A 14469-nucleotide genomic window follows, 5' to 3' on the forward strand; every position below is an offset into this window, starting at 1 on the left:
TAGTGCTAATGTCCATAAGCCAAAAGGAATTCTACATGTCACATCCCAAGAGGAATTCTGCAGGCTTTGAGCACAGCAGGGTGAATATGCTCTGATGGGACTTCCTTTTCAGATAAACCTTTTCAAAAAGTGAAGTCACATCAAACAGGGCATGCTTCTGCAGCTTCATCAGACAAAACCATGCTTCTGACTACACTGAGAACTGCTCCTTATATTCTTGCTGCCACAAACATTTTAAAATGTGATGGAGTAACTACTATAATCTTTGTCTTTGCAAATAACAATAGATGAGAGGGGACTGGCCCTTTCATTGTTCTTATCTTGTCCAAGAATTCTACTGACATCCTTGAAAAGGTAAAGGAGGTTTTTGTTTATTGCTTGTTTGTTTTATTTTCAGAACAGCTAATTAATTTTACAATAAGCAACTATTTTTGATGTCATTTTACGTATTTGGTGGTTTTAATAAATGAATAAATTAACTCTTTTCCTTGTTGCAAACCTTTTCTTTGCTTGTTTGCTTTTGAAGTTTTCACCTTGAAGAGTCAAATTTCCCAACTTTGTCTCTAATAAAATGAAAGGTGTGATAGCTTTTTTATTACTGTGAGTTTGCAAAAAACAGTTGTGTTCTAGGAATAAACAGAATCTATATTCAACTGAGCTGACAGCATTAGGAGTACCTCAGTTTTATGGGTGAGACAGGCAGAGAGATGCTAGTGTAATTAATCCTGTAAGAGCAAAAGTATAAACTACACAATTAGCTTTTAGCTGATTACACAGCAAAAAGTAACTGCCAGGGGAACTTCACTAACACAAAGTTAGGTACCAGGAGACTGTATTCTCTGTTAGATTTGACAGTAGCTGAGCAGGATTTTGTGAATGAATGTTATTATGTTTCCCTTTGATGGTGAAGGGTTTTCACCCAAGTTTCCGAAACAATAGTTTTCACTTATCTGTTTAGCTAAGTGAAAGAATTCCCTGGTCAGGAACTGGAACTGGATTGCCTACACCATTTAATTACTAGGACTGTGAATGGTGTCTGAGCCTCTGGCTTGGCCCCAGGGCAGCACTTAAAAAGCACACTTCAGAGTTAATAGGAGCCAGGGACCACTCCCAGTGGGATAGCCTTGCATACAGTCATCCACTTTTGGAAAATATGAGAGTTTTAAATTATGGAAAAGGTTGGATCACCCTTTTTTGGACAGGCCAGACACTAATCTGGTTGTATGTGCAGATACAGGATGAGGTTCCAGGTGTCCATGGCACCAATTCTTTCCTGCCAGCTTATGACAAAATAATTGATCATTAAAAGAGACAGAGGAGAAATCCCCAAAATATTAAGAGACAGGAAGGAAAAAATATGATATGCCACCCTGAGTCTGTACATTGTAAGAAATACAAAGACACTGGACCCTGAACCAGGTCTGCAGTACCTACTGTGGAAGAGTTTTTTTGGAGTCTTTCTGCACATAGTATTTGGGGGATATGTTAAAGAAGGTAAGATTGGCATCATTTCTTTTCCTGTATCTCAAAAGGCTACAGGTTAAAGGCAAAAGGTTACAGGACACATTCCCCTCATGGATTCCCTGGTGGAACCTAAAGCTGTAATTCCACTTTAAGAGTAAATTAAGGTCTAAATTCTAAATCAAAAGAAAGCTTAGAAAACAGTCTCAACAGCACTAGGCACCCTATATTTAGGCAACATAACAGAGTTTCCATTAAAAGATTAATCTCTCTAGAATATATCTGTGTATAAATTGTGTGGTTCAGACTCTGGTCACATCACTTTAATCTAAGACTATGCTTTTTTGCAGCTTTAAAGTGAGTTTTGCCAGTTACTGCTCCCAGAGATGCTCATGCTGAAGCTAAATTTTTGCATGCACAGTGGGAACCAAAACAGGGAATATAACTGGATAAAACCTACAAGACAATAAATAAATAAAGAAAAATAAATAAATAAAATCTGTACCCATATCCATATCCAATTTTATTATCAATCACTTACCAAATCCCACTTCCATGTCACCACAAAAGGTATGAAAATAAGTAGAAACAATGAAGCAAGGTGGAACCACATTTCTGACAACCTAAATTTATGTTCATTTAAAATGACTACATAATCAAGTCTTTTTATAAAGCAGTCATCAAGATTCCTTCTGCAATCAAGGGTAAGGAGAAGGCAGTTCCAGAGGGTGATTCATTCTCTCCTAAAATAAAGGGGATGTATCAGCCTCTGGAGTTGCTTGTCTTTCACTGTTTATGGATGGACAAAGCCTGATTTAGACTTCTTACCTTTTGATAACTACAGTTACCTCCCTGGTAGCCATGAGAAATGTACAGGAGGGGACATTAAAAGGATTGACAATTAAAAAAAAAAGAAAAAAAAAAAAAGATTAATGAGTGTCTTATTTACTTAGGTTTTGATGACAACATTTGTAGAATTGAATGTTTAAAGCAAAAGAGATGTGTGTGTGTGCGTGTGTGTGTGTGTATGTGATACAAAAATATCAATTTAGAGCTTAATTGGAAAAAAAAACAACAACGAATGTGAAATGCTCTCCAGAAGACGGTGCATTTTAGCTTGTAGTGTAAATTGTGTATTAAAGAACATACAAATGTTGTTAAATTTTATACGTAAGGTATAATGTAAGGTATGTAAGGTATTTTATATGAAAGGTATAATATAAGGTATACATTTTATATGTAAGGAGTGCATCAAAAAAGAAAGAATAATTGTTTTATAGCAAATGAAAAAATCAGTCTTTAAAATGGAAAAATGAGTTAAAAACTAGACTAAATGGCAACAGGATTGTATGTGTTGCATGACTTACACAGGATTTAATGTATTGTTATGTCAGAAAATGCTAATCACTATTATCAATCACAAGGGTCAATCACAGACCTTATTAAAAATAACAAACATGGGATTCACCATTCATTTAGGTAAGGTGGAAAAGAAATTAGAAATGGTTTGTTTAGGAGTAGCTGAAATAGTACAGGTTAATACCTCCTTAACCTCTTAACCTATGCTGGATCATACCGGTGAGGACAGTGATGAACACCAGGCTAGAGAACACAAGGCTAGAGAACGGACTGATTAGCTGTTATAACACAATATAGCATTGAAACAACAGGCTACAATTTAATGCCTAAAACCAAGACATGCTTCATATTCTGGTTGTCAGCTGGGGACTCCTGAACATGAAATAAATCTCCAGCCTTTTTTTCCAAGTTCCTGTCTATTTTCATTCTTTATGTGTTTGTTTGGTTTATTTTTGTTTTGGTTTTGTTTTCCTACTATGTACTGATCTCAGGTTTCTACAGCATATATATCTGCTTATAAATCTTTTCCTTGGAAGGACAGGACAGATGTCAACTTACTGCATTGGACCCACTCTCCATTGGGACTCATAAGCTACATCCGTACCTGTAAATAAAATAGGCCAGGCCCTTATTTTTGACACATATGACGTTCATCTAGTAACTCTCTAATGAACATCCAAAATACGAGTTTGAGATGGTCTCTGGTTCTTACCATTCCATAATTTTATACAAGGTGTTGCCTGCCTAAAATGCAATTTGGCCTTAGCCAGAGCTACACCAGAGACTGTGCTAGCACTTCAATGTTATGGACAATGGCTGATATTCTTAGCCTTCAGAATGCCAATAACCTAGTAATGCACTACGGTATACTAATACAAACTTAACCTACAACACCAGGGATTGCAAACCTTCTAACGTGAACATCTTCTGCTGACCATCCCATTGATGCTGAACCTGCACAGGAGACTGTTTTCAGGAAGATACCAGACCCTCGTTATCTTGGATTACCTTCTTCAAACAGGACACAAAGGGTAGAAAGCAGTTTCTCATTTCTGGATGGCTCTACTGAGCTTGCACTGGTGGTCCCCTCTTAGTTGAGGGGACTTCTGAGTGTATGAGTGTGAGATCTGTAACAGACAGAAAACCACTTAGAAAATCAAGAGGCAGTAAGAAGAAGGGGAGAAAAGCAACTTTTTTTTTTTTTTTTTTTTCAGAGACAGAGACCGCCTAGAGGTATGGGTTAAACTGGAGGGATGACGTGACTAGATTGTGGGCAGAAAAACATTACTTTTCTCCCAAAGACTGGAGAGCAAGATCATTAATATCTCCTTTTTCCCCTGCTCATGGGAACAAACCAAGAAGGGCACAAGTGATTCCTGATTGCTAGAACTCAAATAGTGATGCTGTCATTCAAAACAGGGAAACCTTGCAACTCTTTTAATAAAATAGCTAGTGTAACTTCATGTTTTGTAAGTATCTTAGAGTGATTATACCCAACAACTAATCACAGACTCCTGAACTATGTTGTCTTTGTATACAAGACTGAAATATAGTAGAACTTTTATTGTTAATAAGGTTATAAAAAAATGCAGTTGTTATATCTGCAGCATTGAAACAGGTCGAGAATGGTAAGGCTGTAAATGTACTCTCAGGGTGGGTTTAAGATACCAAACCTAGCAGCAAATAGGTGCAATGTTGCCAAAATTGCTTGATTTGTCCTTGACATATGAGCAAGGACATAAAGTGGCTTGAAGCATAGTTTTTCCTCTAACAGAGATATAATCCACGTTTTTCCATATTTTGAATGTTTTTTAAAGAGTATTTAAAGATAAAACTGATTCAAGGATCAACGTTAAAATTTTGCAGTTTAATAAGAATTTGCAAACTAAGAAAATTATAAAGTACTTCAGAGAAAAGAGTTAACTCATTTAGTAAAACTGTCAAAGTACTGCTCTATATACTTTACCCTCAGTAAAAAATGCTTTTAATAATTATATCTTTTTTTTTACTTTCCCAGCAGATTCTCCTTTCTCCTCCTAGATTTAAAAGGCACATTAATCTTCTTAATATGTGGCTTTTGTTCAAATCACTGAAATTTTTACTTATTGAGCAGATAACGGTAATTAATAGTCAACACTATCATTTGTCTTGCAGACAAGCTGAGATGACAAACCAGTGTCATCTTTCTTAATTACTGTTTTACCAGGGTAGAGTTTAATGCTAAATGACATTTATGGATTAATGCTGTGTAATCTGAATATCCTGATGGAAATGACTTCAGAAAACAGACAGGCTGAAAGCAAAGTTCAGGGAAAGTGATATTACCCAGGGACTATCTTGGGCTTTTGAAATATACTCCACAAGCACTAAAATGTAGTTTTAAGAGTAAGTTTCAGTTTACTTGCATCACTCTGTAAAATTTTATCTGGTATGTGATGTTAACTGGGACAAGCCCAAAACACTTCAAAGAACATTCTACACTTATCTCGTCAAGTAGGCTCAACAATCTGACTGCACACTATGATCCATTGTGGCAGTACAAGTCACAAAATTATCCTCCAGACAACATGTCATGCAGGTTATATCATGCAGCCCAGTACACAGCACAAGAGATAAGGGTTGAGAGAAAAGTCCCAAGCCTCTGTTCCAGCTAAAAGAAGAAACTCTGCAGTCATAAAACAGAGATTTTAAAAAGTTCCTTGAATGCATACTTTTAGGGATACATTGTGAAGAATGCATCTTCCTTTTTAGAATGCATCTCATGTGGCACCCCACTGCATTAATCTTTGCATTACCTTCCAGGACCAACTGTGAGAAGTCTCAAAAAAGTATCTGTTTCATGAAAGATGCCATTTTGCTTCCATTAAGCTGAATTAATCAACCTGTTCTTTTCTGCTGAGAGCCATACAAAGGAGCATACGGAAAAACTCTGGCTACTTTAGATGTGTAGAATGGAATAGAATGCGTTTTGCCATTTCACAGAGACTGCAATACTAAAAGTATCTCAAAATATTTTATAGTGTAAAAGAAATGGATTCATTCCTAGAATGAGAAATCTATTTTAGATTTCCTACATGTATATTCAATATCTTGGATGCATATCTTTCTTAACATTAGTCTGCAGAACTTCACTTGGACAGAATTTTACATTTCAAGGAAATTCTAGTCTTAAAAACACAGAGTAGCTATATGAGCCATGTTTCAGACTTGCTTCTAGATAACAGTAACAAGGCAGATCAGGAGTAAAAATATGTCAAGGGAAACTGATACAGTAGTAACACAGTAAACAGAAACCTTTTGATATTCACTAAAGGGGAAAAGAAAAAAAAAAAAAAAACACTGTTCAGGAAAAATGTACTTCTATATATTTTTCAAACTGCAAAAGTGTATATCCCATATTTCTCCCAAATAAATGTTAGAAATTATTTCATTGTAAATCCCTGACATTATTCCACATAAGCTATAGAGTATGATTCACTTGAAATTATAATACAAGTCTTTTCTTTTTTTTCTCCAGTACACTGTTTAGAATCTATATTCCATCTTTTTTACATATTTAGTATCTCCATTCCTTTACATTTATATATATATATATATATATAGTATCTCTCTCTATATAGTATCTATATTCCATCTCTTAAGCATCACTGATGGCTATCAATCACCTGCAGGTCACTTTCAGAAATGTTCATAAATTTTAGATGTATTCAGTAGGATACAAAATTTTGTGACTTCACTGGGTCATTTTACCTACCAAGTCTAAACACCTCAGTCTATATGTCATGTTAGTATTCCCCATCTTCCTATTTTGTACCTTCATTTTCTTTTTCATAAGACTGATTTCATTTGACCTCAGCTTTTGGGACATGTTTGTTGATTTGCCATTACATTTCTTTCCTATTTTTGCCATCATTGTGAGCAGCTTTTTGGCTGATTTCTATTCTGAGAAATAATTTTTTGGGCATAGCTTTCACATCTTTTTAATTAAATTTAATTCTCACCTTTTATATGTCTTCATCCTTATTTTAAGTAGCAACTAAAATCCACTCCCTTCTAAATATGTCTCTTGAAATACTGAACTTTTTCTATTATTGAGCTACAAATTTTCATGACATTTGTGACTCGAAGAATACTTAATATTTTATCAATGTAAAGAATGTATATGGATACATAATAAATAATTATTCTTGTAATTCCTTTTATTAAAATATATGCTATTTTTAGAAAACGAGTGATTAACAGTAAGATCAGCCCAATATTATTTTAATTATTTACAAAGCAGAAGAACACAGCTATGGCAATCATTTATCCAGTTGGTTAACTAATGTGAACAAAGCCATCATTTCTTCTACTCTCAGTGGTGCTGAGAAGCACTAAGGTTTCAAAACTACCACCCTTCTCCCAGTGCTATGACTGCTTTTTAAGATGTTCTGTCCACTTAAGAGCATAGCAATGATAACCGCTAGATAAATTTCTCTTCATTTCAGTATCCTCCTACTTGACTAAGACTAGACTGTAATTGTGTAAAAGTTCCTCACTTGTTTGATGGTACTCAGCATACTGCCCAGTGTAACACTGTTGAACGACTGCATGTCTCCCTTGCCATAAAAACTAATTGAGACACACTGCCACAAGGCTGGGGCAGTGTTAGAGTGGAAAAACATACATATTTAACTGTTCATTAGGAAAATACCTTGCACTCAGCACATTTGCCTTTCACACATAGTTTAAAATACACATTCAAGAATTGATGAACTCTATACCCATCAAATCGCTACACGTAAAGGCAGGGAACTGATCTTCTATAGCAGTGGAGGAAAAAAAAAAAAAAAAAGTTCCCTGAATAGCACAAAATAAGGAAGGATAATTCCAGTATTAGGGAACCTAGTATTAGGTTAGGGCATTAGCATAGAAATCTGAAGACCAGGATTCAATTTCCTGCTAAGCAGGAGACCTTAGACTGCCTGGGTGAACATTGGCAAGTCATTTAGTCACACACAGCTTCCGTGCTCTGTCAGTAAATTCATGTTAAGAGAATTCTCATACTATGAGAATACATACATTAAAGGTTGTCAGGCATTGGCTATTCAGTGATAAAGGATATGAGCTGGAGAAATATGAGCAATGTACATACACATTTGGCACAGCAGAATGTGCTGCTGTGTGGATTTTCCTCTCCTTTCAATTCTAAAATGGGGCTGACTTAGAGCTCAGTATGTCTTTAAGATAACTTGATTCTTTATGCATGTTAGTCTAAAATAATGTATTTCTCCTCCCTAAGGATTCTGATAACATCAACATTTATTTGGAATCAAAACCAGGAGCTGATATTTTGTAAGAAAAGTTTGGAAAAAAAAATGCTTATTGTTTCAATGAAAATAAAATATTTTAAACGTCACTGAACTGAAGCATTCCATCCCCACTTTCTATTGTAGTTCTTTTTTTTTACTTTGTGTGTTTGGAACATTCCAACTGTTTTGTTACATTAAAGATTGAAGTCACTTCAGTATTTGTTTTACTGGTCCTGTTAGTTTCTAGGGGGTTTTCACATGTTACATTGATAACAAACGGAAGGGCAAAGAGACCCATTGTATTCCTTCCATATCTCCTCTTCATCTCTTTTTCTCTCTATAACTGCCTAGAAATCACAGCCTACTGGTATTAAAAAAGCTTAGTGATATAGAATTTTTATGCTTAGCCTCCTGTTGCATGCTCTTCTACAGCATCTTATTAAAATAGCGTGCTTTACATATATATACATATATACATATATATATATATATATCGCTTATCACCATAACAATTGTTTGTACAGTATTAGTGGATTTTGAGACACAAAATTCCTGTGGGACAGTAAAGTGGTATCACCATTTTACAGACTGAGACTGGGAACAACAATGAGAATAAAAGGCAGAAATTTTAATAAAGCATGCAATTTTATCAGCAAATCAGCACTGATGTTCAACTGAAATTGGTCTACTTTGGTGCTTTTTTCAGGGAGAATAAGTGACTTGCCAGAATTGTGACAGAAAATCAGTGGCATGATTAAAAACAGACTGTGGGGTTATCTTTGGGACTTCCCTACACCTTTTATTTCCCCACATCTTTTCTTTTTGATGTCTACTTTATAAACCAAGTTAACAACTGCTTTTTCCATTTGTTACTTTTGGAAACCCTAAAATGTATGTTTAAGTGTTTTTTCTTGCTTGCTTTTTTAAAACAATTTTCCTTACCTTCATGTTGTGTAAATATTAAGGGAAAAAATAATTATATATATATATATATATATAAAAAAAAAATCATCTCCTTTCAGAGATGAAAAAGTTCATGAATTGGAATTTCCTCTTTAAATGATATTGAGATGACAATAATATTATTATTAATATTATTTTGTGTTTCTAATAATGCTTTTTGTGACAAACACACATAAGTTGTAATACATTGTTTTGAGTCAAATGACAGAAAAAAATCTTTATCTCCTAAAATGCAAGATATTAGTATCTAAATGCAAGAGCTGTCTATCAAATCAGTAAACATACTGGTGCCTTCTAAGCTGTATACAGTTGTACATGTACAAGGAGCATTCCTGAGTTGTGACAAATATATTTTATTCTGACAAGGTAGATCATTATCATTTTACAGATGAGAGGTTTGAATCCAATTTAGTTCTGCACTTAAACAAAGTGTCAGCGTGAGTGATGGCATTTTCTAGAGTGTTGATCTTATACCCACAGTAGGGACTAGACCAGTGTCAACCAGGACTGCCTAACAAAAGTTCCTTTGCTTTGCCATCAGCAGCACATGGAAGAGAGGTGCAGAGTAGAAGACACTGGATGTCAGCACCTAAATCTTTTCCCATATTTTACGAACATAATTAGCGCACACATGTGGATACAGGGCCTGGGAAACTCTGCTACCTCTGCTGTTGGGCCATAGCCAGAGTGCAAGGTCATGAAGCAAGGACGTGTCAGAACTTGCATCGGGATTGCAAGCTCTATATCATGGTCCCTGCCATGGACTTGAAGGCATATCAAATTGTTTAAATACTAACCAACTGTTAAATTATGAAGAGCTAAATAGATTACAGTCATTAAGAGTGATGAGCTTTCTCTTTTGTGATTCTCAGTCTGTGGAGATGAGCAAACGGCCGATTCTTGCAACCAATATATCTTCAATAAAGGCAGTTATTTAAAAAAGGTAGAACCAGGAAATTAATTAAAAATGTTGAATAATAATTTGATTTAATATTTTTCTTCATCCATGGAAATTAGAACTACTGTGAAAGTGCTACAATTAAAAATCTATGTCAAAGAATCAGTCTGGCTAAATAAAACACCAGAAAAGACAACTAAAAAAAATGAGATGAAGTCAGAGGAACCTGATGACTATGCCAATATCTGACCTGTGTCCAGACTAGAAATTGTTGTTGGCATGCTGAAGTTGGATAGTGATTTTTTTTTTTTTTTTTCATGACATTCCTGTTCTGATATAGGCTACAATGTTTACACTAATATTCTGAAAGGAGAGATATTACCATCAACCCAGGAACTATTGTAACATTAGCAAAAGTATTTTTTATCCTATATGAACTTAATTCAGATTGAGGCCTCAGAACTTTTTTACAGTTCTTGAAGATGAGAGCTGGAAGATATAAGAAGGGAGAAAAATATTACTATGTGTACATAGTTGTCAGCATGAACGATATGGATAGAAAGTAGTGATCTCTCTTTTTACCAAATTAAGAGAATAACTTGTTATTAAAACCATGGCTAAATCATATATGTTTTTTATTATCTGTGAAGTATTGACACCTTTATACATATAAATGATTAATATTATGGGTTCAGCTCATACCCACACACAGCTATGTAGAACCTTTTCCAGTGTCTTAGGACGTCTGGGTTACCAGATATCCACCTGGAGGTGGCAGCTACATTTCAAGATATAGGGAAGACCTTCCCATCTGTATTTGCCTTGAGTAAATGGGCCTGATACCTTAGATTATCCCAAATGACACAAGATGCCTACATGTAGTCAAGTGCATTAACTCTCTGCTGCCTGACCATCTGAACCACTATCTGTTCTCCCCCCACTGTTTTAATAGAAGGTCTGGCGTCATTTTAGACAATGTGTGCTGTCCTCTTGAGTTTGGCAGAAATTCAGTAAGTTCCTTCTCTTTTCTTTCAAAGCAGTGGGTATGTCAGTCCTCTTGTAAATAGCAGGTAAAAATGTCCACAGAAATTGTTAGCAAGATTTGACAGTAAACTATTTAGGGAACCAATTAATATACTGTTCTGCACTTTGGAGGACCAGGTAAATGAAGTCTGACTAGCCCAGCTTCTGTTGGCTGAAAGACTCTGATGCAGATAGACTACAGAAGACACGTGCAAGTACTAATCTCATTTTCCCTTCTTCTAGGCTTGTGCTGGAATTCAATGAGGAAAAGAGTTTAGTTCACTTTTAGGGGGGAGGAGAGAGAGAATACACAAGGATTATCTGATGAGGATGAGATGAAGACAAAATCCAGAGGTGATTCTCCCCCTCTACTGTGCTCTTGTGAGAACCCACGGAGTACTGCGTTAAGCTCCGGGGTGCCCAGCATGAAAAAGACATGGACCTGTTAGAGTGGATCCAGAGGGGGGCCATGAGGATGATTAGAGGTCTGGAGTACCTCTCTTTCAAAAACAATCTGAGAGAGTTAGGGTTGTTCAGCCTGAAGAAGAGAAGGCTCTGGGGAGACACTATAGAAACCTTTCAATACACTCAGTGTCAGTTTCTAATTTGGTCCATTCCATGGCTTAAGTAAATGTGGCAGACTTTACACAGTTTTGGGGCTTTGTGTGTGTGATAAGTGCATATCAAAATAACAGAATGGAGTTCATTAACCCCCTTTTGCATGAGTGTCCAATGAAGTGAGCTGCACCTTCAAGAGTAAGAATCAAAGAGAGGGGAGCTACTGGTCTGCTGGCATGATATCTCCATATATGATCCAAGTGTAATCAAGCTAAAGTTTAGTCACACTAAAGCCATGAGATCTTTTCTTCTTCTGAAGTTAGCTCTTGTAATTTGGTCAGGTACTCAATAAAATTAAGAGGTCAGAGTTAAGAGCTGCCATATTTAAAAATATTGCTGGAGAACCATCAAGGCTCTCTTGGCAGCAGCAGCAGCACATGCATTGCCAAGGCTTACTTCATCTAATGCACCTGTGTGAGAACAATGCATCACAGAGATAGTAGTAAGAAGCATAATAGCTTATAGTAACTCTGAGATGTGGTGACCATAAGAAATGCCAGATGAGGGGACCACAGGAGGTAATAAATCCTCGATGTTTACAGATCTGACCTGTAGAATGACAAGCATTAAATGTATACTGTGAATCAGTGTAGACATTTATACTTTTTCCCAATGTAAAGGTACATGCTAACATGAGTAACACAAGCTCAGCAGGTTGCGCACTTAAAATTGCAGGGAGAAAAAATGCTTTGAAAATTTTGAACTGGGAGTGAACAACATATCCTACAACTAGTTTGCCTACATCATTCCTCAGGTAAAAGCAATCCATTAAGAGAACAAGGTCTGGATCGAATAAAGGAACATCTGATATTTTGGAGTGCGGAGTGGTGACACTCTCAACAAGGTCTAAAAATGTCATGTATCATAGCACAAACACACAGAGGAAAACCTACTGCAGCAGGCTCCAAAGTGGTAGGGAAAAAAAAATAAAAAGAAAAGGAAGGGAGGGAGGGAGGGAGGGAGGAAGGGAGAAAAGGAAAACAGTAGGTCTATGGGACAGAGTCAAAGGTTAAATCACACAGAGGTTTAGCAATACTTGAATAGCTAATAACCCACCACCTGCAAAAATCAAATGCTCCCAACAAAAAGAAAAGCAGTTTCTTGGTAGCCTGGTTTCAGATCTGAAAAGACAGAAGAGATTCTGGACTCAGTTAGTTGGTGCTTTCCTTCTGAAATTATGTGACTCAGGTAGTCAAACTGTTGCTTACAGAACTGCACATTCTTTTGGGATGTTTTTTATTCTTTCTTGGGCAAGGCACTCAGAAGATGAAATGCATCCTCTTGACAGACCTCCAAAGAGGAGTAAGCTACCAGAAGATCATCCTCCTTCTGTAACTAAGACTGAGACACTTGGGAGTGTAACAGAATCTAGGTCTCATTTTAAACACTGACAGGAAACAACAGGGAATTCATAATTCTCTTGAGGAAGTCTAGTCCAGGTGTACTCTGTCCCTGATAGGCAAAGGCAAACAAAAAACATAAATTGAGGTATATGGAGTTAGAGAAGAAGACAGAAAGATGTCAATAACAGAAGATGTGTAGCATCTGGAGGTAGAGATCAGAACAGTCACAGGATTAGGAGCAACTGAGTGACTCTGAATTACAAAACTGTTGATTTTTCACAACTCTTGGAAAAACTTCCAAATTTGTCTTTCTTGCTCATCTATTTTCTTTCTTTGCTGAACTTTTTTGAGCTCTGAATGTTTTAGAAGCTTCATTATCAACTAGGACTTTGAGAGGAGTATTTCTGATGAACAAGGTTACAGCAGAATTCATGTGAGGAGCAATATGATCCGCCAAATCTGCATCTACTTGTAACTCTGAATCACATGAGGTATAAAATAAGGTGTTTGACATCTCCAGTGTAATTACAGGGATACCCGCCTCAGCAGGATTCTGAACTGGAACTACCAGTACTAAATTACAGGCAGCAGAGATACATTATTTGACACCCAGGTTTCTAAGAGATCTTTCAGAGGATCAAGACACAGAGGTAGGTGCAGTAATACCAGGTACTGTGCTTTAGTACAGAAATTTAGGTACCATAGCTAAAGTTTTAGAAGGATCCTTACTTTTATTTTTGCCTGACTTAATATATTTTTTTTTTTTTTTCCTTCTATTTTTGTATTATTATTCTGCAAGATAGTTATCATAGACTTCTGCCAATGATTGTTCGCTTCTTTGTCCCACACTCCTCACTCCTCAAAAAAAATAAATAAATTATAAAATTGGAAATTGCAGTTCTGGTTTGCCACAGGTACAGCTGTTCCACTGGTGGGCAGGTCAGACACATGGCTTGATCTTATTTTTTCCCAGTAGCACACCCTTGCAAATAGAGCCTAATGGGCCTTTTGTTTCCAGACAGGACCTGACTTTGACCCATTTTCCAAAACTTTTCTTTGACTTTCCACAGCAAGGGAGCACAAAAGTAAGGCCTATTCACAGCAAAGGGTTAAAAGAAATTTGGGCATCCCCAGAAAGAGATAGCTTCCTCTTTATCCTCCTCAAAGTGAAAAGTTTTCAGTCTACTCCTATCTGCCTAAACAAAAGCCTTTTCCTACTGGCCTGTCACCAATGAAAATTATTCCAGGTCATGGCCTGAGCTTTCAGCACTCTCAAACACCCTCAGAATTCAAAGCACAAAATTTACCAGAATTCAGTTAACAAAACACAAGCCATTCATCCCCTTAATTCTCCTTTTTTATAAGCATTTCTTATCCTATCAGCAAGGAGTTTACATTCCATGGCATGGAGTTTTTCCCCCTCTGGCACTCCCTCTTCCAACCTGGTTCTGCAAGCAGGTAATTTTTCCTGCTAAGTTAGGCTGCTTTTAAGTCCCAAGTTATTATAGCTGAG

The sequence above is a fragment of the Aythya fuligula genome, chromosome 3 (genome assembly GCF_009819795.1).
Source record: "Aythya fuligula isolate bAytFul2 chromosome 3, bAytFul2.pri, whole genome shotgun sequence".
Classification (NCBI taxonomy): domain Eukaryota; kingdom Metazoa; phylum Chordata; class Aves; order Anseriformes; family Anatidae; genus Aythya; species Aythya fuligula.